This window comes from Eleginops maclovinus, chromosome 22 (genome assembly GCF_036324505.1).
Source record: "Eleginops maclovinus isolate JMC-PN-2008 ecotype Puerto Natales chromosome 22, JC_Emac_rtc_rv5, whole genome shotgun sequence".
Taxonomy (NCBI): Eukaryota; Metazoa; Chordata; class Actinopteri; order Perciformes; family Eleginopidae; genus Eleginops; species Eleginops maclovinus.
The window spans coordinates 13,259,397-13,267,699 of NC_086370.1; positions in this window are offsets into that span (position 1 = coordinate 13,259,397).

Below are 8,303 nucleotides of genomic sequence, written 5' to 3' on the forward strand. Positions count from 1 at the left end.
ATAGTCGAACAATGCAATGGATATGGGATAAAATGCTACAAGAACCAACAGAGACCCTTTGACACACTTTCACATGTGTAAATGTAAGCCCATAATCGGTTGATGCAGGTTTGGCTGGGTTGTAAGCCTGTTCAGGCACAGCAGAGGCCTACAGGAACAAGCATTAAGAGTCACAAAGCTCACACACATATACACACTGACTCCTGGTAGGGGCCAAAGTAAGCCAAATAAATCTCCTTAAACCTCTAACAAAGACACATTTGTATACTGGCTCCATTGGTTTCCTGCTTAGCATCCATGGTGTGTGTGGCATGGTATACGTTTCTGAGCAGAAACTGCAGGTGTAAGATTTGTTATGGCAAGTGAAATACTATAATTGTATTGTTATTTCTCTTTTAGTGATGACAATGTCACTGTAGGAGCCTAAATGCAGTTTGTTGATGTTTTGACTTCAATAATTCAGTTCATGTTCAAAATGACAGTAATGAATAAATGTGTCATTGAGTTAGAAAGAATAAGAAGGAATATTTACAATATGTACGGGTTTAAGTTGTTACAGTTCATATTTACAGTCATGTGTTAAGTTAATTACTTATTCATGTTACAGAGGTGTGTGAATAATTTACATGCATAATGTCTCATTTATATTACTTCTGTAATATTTGGAAATGGGTACTTTGATTGTGGCATCTTGGTAACTGTGTGCCTTTTAATTTATTTTTTGATACACTCATGGGAGGAGTTTTCAGGGTTAATCTGGGGTCAGTCAGGAAATGCAAGAGTGGAGCCACACAGTTTTTTGAACTCTCTCACTCTCTCTCGATCTTTGTAATAACTTTATAACTTTGTAAAAAGACATTATTTTCTGTGCTTATTTTTTCTTGATTCGAAGTAAACGGTTGAATTTACCGAGTTGTTACGAGCGTCAAGCTAAGGCTTCATTCATTGGAAAGCTACAGTCACCATATAAACTGAGATACATAACATCTAGGCCTATTGAATACATTGGATCATTTTGTACACTCATTTGCACTCACCTAACAAAAGAAATGTAATAACCTTGTTGCTCCCTTATTTGTTTGTGTGTGTCATTATCAGGTCAAACTTTTGATCTGCTAAGATGTATATCCTTTTTGAGCAAATACCACCTAAACTAAGGACATTCTCATCGTCCTCAGCTGTACTCTGTGCTTAGTGCTAAATGGCACAATTATCTTGCAGATATGCTTAAGTAAGGGGGTGAAATAATAAACATTGTAACTGCTCAGAATAAGCATGTTAAAACTGTCACTGTGAGCATGTAAGCATTTGAAAAATAGCCCTTATAGTTGCTAGCATGCATTTAGAGTTGGAAATGATTTGCAAGGATTAATATGTTGTATCTAGTGGCTTAATCATGTTTTAATTCATATGTATACTTGATCAATGCCAGATATGGTTGCAGGGCTGTAAAGAATCGCTTTGGCTGGCGTACATTCTCCTCCTCTTTCATTGATAGGAGGATTTCTGCAAAGGGCATTTTTCCCACTCTTACTTCCTGAGTCACAGATGACCACCCACTTTATGTGATTCAATTGATTAAAGAGAGAAGATTTATATCATATTTATATTTAGACTGCAGTTCATCTTTTCACATGAGCCAGCTATGAGATAGAAATGTATACGATACATGTTAACTGAGCCATGCTGCCGTGGCCACAGTGTTTATCTTTATTTGACATGCTAGGCCCTCATGATGACATGAAAAACAGTCTTGTGAAAATATAATTTATGGTAATAATTCACTGGGTATTGTAAGGGGGGGTCACTGTTGACATTTACAGTACATTGTGAGTTTTATGGCAGTTGTCAGGACATGCGAGAGGGTTGAGAAGTTTACTGTAATTGTGACTGATTGCCATCTAGCGAGACTGTAAATCTAACGTTACAGTATAAATACAGTCTCATGTTTTCATTTGCTCTGTGCAGCTATACAGACATTACACTTCAACAAGATTGACCTAAGACCTCTCACCCGATTCCCAAACTTTCACTCGCCTGCTCACATTTTATCTCAGACTTTAATCATCCCTGCGTTACGCCTCCTCACCCTCCCACTCATCACAGTTTCACACTATTCTCCCCCTCACCCCACTGTGCCCATGGGCATGGGACCACAGAGATTATCCATGCCCCTCTCTATACTTTCTCGCTTCCTTCCTCCCAGTCTGAGTCCAGCGTGGGTGTCTGGTGCCTGTCTGAACCAGTGAAAACAGCACTAATCTTAATTACACCAGCAGCTTTATTGTCCTGCTTCATTGCTTTGCTCAGGCAATATCTCCATAATCACCTTCATATCGGTATTTTTATTTGGGGGATGGCGGTGAAAGATCCCTGAAAGATTAATTACTGCAGAATACCAGAATACTTCCTAAAATATAAACACATAAACCTAATCACACTGTGGATATTACACCTCACTGTAGGCTACTCTGCCACTGTGGAGCCTAATTACTGGATTTACAATTGCGGGGAGACACCTAGTGGCTGAGAGGTGTTGATACATTGCAGTTTAAGAATGAAAGGAGATACAGTTTGGGAAGAAAGTGTCTTGTTTCTATGCTCTTTTTCCTTCAGATACCATTCATAACAATACCAAGTCTCAGGAGCATCCCCTAGACCGGGGTTTCCAAACTTTTTTCATTGAAGGCCACATAAAAACATATGAACGGCTGGGCCACTCACTAGAGGTGAAGTATATTTCCTCATAAGTTAAGTTAGAAGTTAGCAGAATCATTCAAATGCAGATAAATTACTTGATAGGCTACTTGAATGTGTTTTAAAACAGAAATCAGCCTACATCACAGCATAGGGTTTCATTAATTTTGTTACAAAAAGTATTGTTAGCTGAAGCCTCAGATTGCTCATAATAAAGGGAAATATGAAGGGTATATTTAAAGCTAGTAGTTTTTTTTGGGTAATATCTGTTTACATATATATTTAAGATAATATAAGATAAGAATTACTTTATTAATCCCAGACTGAGACATTTTTGTATTGCAGCAGCATAATATATATCAAGTCATTGCACAAGTAGAAATTGTAATAAGAAATAAACAATTCTAAATTATGAAAATAAAAAGAAATAGAAATAAAAAATAAACATAAACCAGTATTATATATATACAGTTGGACTATGAACATAAATAATCAGTCAACTGTCGGACAAGAAAACACTATTGGAGTTAGCAAAATACTGTATAAGGCAGGATATTATATACATAATAGTGCAGTGAATGGAATATTAAATTAAATATAAATGTAAAGTGTCAAGTGAGAAGAAGTAAAATATATGAAAAGCACAAGTTCCATGTATGGGCTGTATTCCCTTATACAAAAATTTGCTGAGGTCCAATTCAAAATGGACAACGAGCTGCAGTTGGGCCCGGGATGTTGTTTGGATACCCCTGCCCTAGACAGACGATGCACAGACATGGGAATGAGCAGGAAAGATATGTGGTTGTGAAACAATTATGAATAAAAGATAAAGTTTTGGAAGACAGAGTTTGTGTAATGACTGCCTGTTTAGTGTCTAGTAGTCAACACAGATTATATCAAGCAGATCAACATTATGAGGTTGTGGTATTATTTCACAGATCTCCCACATTTTTTAAGAGGAATTGGAGCACTGTAGGAAATGAACAGGTTTATGCGATGAGATCACATTTGTGCCAAGCTTTTAAATCTTTGAACCAATGATTTGACACTTGAATTAAACACAATCCTCAGCTTATAAATTAATATGACAAACGTCCATGAATTCTTTCAGATATATGCGGATGGTCTACGTATAAAACCCATCGCTAACAACTGTCTGATGCCTTTATCTTTCTTTTTTCAGTTTTTCATTTTTTCTGAATGAGAATAGTGAGAATGAACTTAATTGTTAGTCAGTAAACAAAACAATGAGCTGAAAGATGTTAAACAGTTCTGTAAAACTGATGCTATCTGAGGATTGCAATGATAATTATGTGCCGGTGACTTCTCTCATGTGCAGCCAAATAGCTACATGCACATTATGTGAGAGCTGCTTGCTAACGCATCTGGTGCTCCAAAAATGCAAGTTTCGGATACAGTGGAGAGGAGGCCAATATATGATAAGTAAGCACATGTGCTCACATGTGCTTAATTTTGATTGGCAGAGTGTGACCTGGCTATGAAGAGCCTTGACTCCGGTTTATACTGTAAAGCATGCAAATGAGCTGGCTCAAGACTACATGTCTTGGAAATGTCTTTTGCGTCCATCAAAACCAGACTCTGACATCCCAGCAGGCCTATAGGGCTTTACGTGTGTACTACTGTGCTTGTTAATCTTTGGCTTCACTATTGCATAGTCAAATAAGTGAAGTGCCATGTATTTCCCCCCCCCCCCCCCCCCAGCAGCAGAGAAGTGCCATGTATTTTCTGTCTCCGGATTTCATTTGAGCTTTGCTTTGTCAGGAAATTTATATCCTCAACAATAAGAGAATGTGATTTTGATCTGCTGTGTGTATATTCATCACATACCACTGAGGTCATTGGCTGTTTTTTGTGGTAACTGTGTTGGCGGATCACTCGCTGTCGTTTAACTTCAAATGACAGCAAGTTATGATGAGCCAAAACAGTGTTTCCCTTATTTTCCCATCAACCCGTGGCTCAAAACCTGTCTCTCCTTAACGTAAGGATTTTTAAGCTGTCTGTCTTTCATTTGTCTTTTCACCAGCGCACAGACAAACCTTGAAAACAAATCGTCTCTTTGCTGACAAATACCTTCAGCGCTGCCCACACGAGTGAAGAACTCGTTTCGACCAAGATGATGAATGGCGTCCCGTCAGAGCAGTGTGATGTTTTTATACCAGGCCATTATCTTGAGCAGTAACAGGGCCGCACTATTCTTACACATTGTCTAGCCGAGGCAAGGTTAAGGAATGCAGCATAAAGTAAGGGAGAGTGTTCAAACACACACACACACACACACACACACACACAATTAGATTCACACCCTGATAGTGAGCAGCGAAGCGCTCTGTAACATATTCAGAGGTTGGCCCTGGTTTTGATATGTTTAATGTCTTTAATTTTTCCTTCTCTATGAAACAACATTTCTGTCCCATGAGTAGTTGTTCTGTGGTTGGTGAAAAGTCTTGGGGAGATGGGAATTTGCCTTGTAACCAAGAGGTTGTAGCACAAACCTCACTGTTCCCTCTAGACTGATGGCAGCCCCCCATACGGCTCGGTTGGCCCATGTTGGCTTTTCTACACATAACTTCCTCGGTAATTCAAATGAAACAGAAGGAAGTGGATATAAAATGATTTAAGAATATGAATAAAAATTCAACAAACCCGCAGTATTCTTCTCTCAGAACATATATCTGTGCAGAATCATCGTCCCTCTGATAATATCTGAGATGGTGCACTGTTTCATTGTGAACAGAAAAAAAGAGTTCATACAGTAACAAAGTTCAGCTTTCGTAAATGACATCCAAACCAAAAATCTGCTCCTTATTTCTTTCTTGTTCCGAATAGAAGAAAACCTTTCACGGTATTGTGGCCTGGCTGTAAATATTCTCTGAGAAGGTCCTCAGAGACAGACATCCTACTTTAAAGAGCATGGAGGTTTCAGTAGAAAAGAAAGGAAAAGAAGAAATAGGCAGACTATAGTATATGTGCATGTCAGTGGATATGGGAAGTTTTCCCTTCCTGAGGAAAGGCTGTTGTACATCATAATTGTGTGCATACATGTAGGTGATGGACAAAACTAAGCAGCAGGTTTAGGGTGACGTCCAGTCAAAGCACACATTGAGGGTCTGTTTGGAATTAAGTGGAAAATCCTGTTACTGCATTGTTCATTTGGGAGCAATAAAATAAAGTCATGGTCCATATACCATATCACTACCAATTCATGGGTTTCATGTGACGTCACACATGAATCGCGGCGCCATCTTGAGGGCCGTTTACTACGCTAAAGTAAACAATGCCATCTATCTGCTGTGCTGTGGGCTGCAATAACAGCAAGTCAAATAAAGATGGACACACATTTTATAACATTCCCAAGAACACAGAAAGGAGACAGAAATGGATAGCTGCAATTAAAAGGGATCAATGGACGCCAAAAGAACACTCCAGGCTGTGCAATGACCATTTTATTTCGGGTGAGTTGACTTGAACTGACGTTAGGTAGCCTAGCTAGCATGGGTGGAAATTAGCACCAGCCAAATAGTGGTAAAATATTACAGGGGCTAGTATATTTAAAATACACAATAAACAATTACCTTTGGTTTATTATTTTTGATTTATTATTATTAAGTTTGAAACACAAATTGCAAATGATAAATTTAGAGATATAGCCAGATTACATGATAACCCATGATTCAACATATAACATTATTTAAGACTGCTAGCTATTTTCTACATTACTATGTTTACCTTAACAGATAAGACCAGTTAATGATACCATTGGCAAATGTTAATTATTAGCCTAGCTTCTAGCTTTGACTTAGCCTGGCTGGCTAGGTCAGTTAAAAGCACCAGGCAACTTAATAGCATAGTAATAAGACCATAGTACGCAAACACTTATCTTACCTTTCCTATGATTACGAACATTCTCTTAATCTTCACATGATAAATCCGCGGGTCGTGTTCCCATCCTGATCGAAAATAAAGGTACGCCTCAGTGCTTTTGAACGCCTTCAGAGACTCCCTGCTGTAAGGAGACGGGTTGTGTACCAGGTAAATGAAAATGTCGCCGAAACAAACGTTTGGCAAATATTCAGCGGACAAAAGCGGGGTTAGTATGCCATTTGGCAGAACATATGGATCCAATCCTAAAATACTTGTTTTTGTCACGTCACGCTGCTTCTCCTCCGCGGAGAGATGAGTTTGGCTAGCCATTTCCCACTCGAACCATTAGAAGGCGCTTAGCACTCGATGCTCTGCACGGCCCTAAAGATGGCGGCAGGACAACATAAGTCACGTGACTGAAACCCATGAATAAAGTCACATTTTGTGATGTAATACTGGCAGAGCATCTTGAATTTCCCAATATCTGACTGGTAGTACTGTATATGCATGTGTTTCACCTATTGTACTAGTTACACTATTACTTAGAGACAGACTCATTTTGGAGGTATTACAAATAAAAGTTATCGAACGTACAATGTATTTACAATCTTAATGACCCCAGGAAAAGGAGATATGATCCAATTCAGCATCACTTCTGTCTCCCGTTACATCATGTCATGTCAAAACATCATGGTTTCAAGTTTGATCGAAAACCGACACATCTCATGAGAGTTTTGGTGTAGATTCACTGTTAGCCAAACATTTTTAGCTAGCTATCTTTCTGACATCTTAGACTGTTATTTATTTTGCACCAACTTTGTGTACTTTGAAAATATATAAATATTCTTCTTCATAAAAATGTTATTAATCCCTAAACCGCTCACACACCTACACTTTTTGTCTTGTGTTTTTTTGAGGGAATGGTTGCGTAAGAACGAGAGAAAACAAATATGACAATCGTCACCCAAATTGAGGACCTTACCTTGCCCCTCTAGAGTGTGAAAAGACGTCACAGATATAGTACAGAATGTCAGGGCATGGACAAAATAGTCTCCCAACCTCGGTGAGACAGACAGTTGCAGCACAGCCACAGATTGAACTCAACCAACAGTTTTGTATTAGACATATTCAGTAAATAGTTCAAATGCAACCCTTCAACAGTTATGTCAACAATGTATTTGTGTATGTTTGTCTATCCCGTGTGTGTGTGTGTGTGTGTGTGTGTGTGTGTGTGTGTGTGTGTGTGCGTGTGTGTGTGTGTGTGTGTGTGTCAAGGCCACAAAACCAGGAGTAAATTAAACATCCTTAGAGGCCTGAAACAGATGGTCAACAGTTTTGTGTTTCTACATTTCTGGATCACTGGAAACCAGACCAGAGAAATTGCAGCTCCTGTTTGACTGGGCTTTACAGATTTAGATGGACCCTTGTTAGAAAAAGTTAGGAATCTAGAAAATCAAATGACTTTAACTGGAAGAAATTGGACCATGTCTAAGTGTGTTCTTTGCAAAGAGTATTTTACAAAAAAACAACCCCTCACCCTATGAATGACTTTTCCAATTGCCAGCTCTGTCGGAAGACAGCTAATAAATTTGAAGATTAAGTTCAAGATCCAGGTTAAGAGAGTGATCATGTCTCATTATACGCCACAAGTCATGAGTCATGCCTACTGCCTTCATAGTGAATATCAAAAGAGAAGCTATCATCCTCCCAATCCTTTACATATG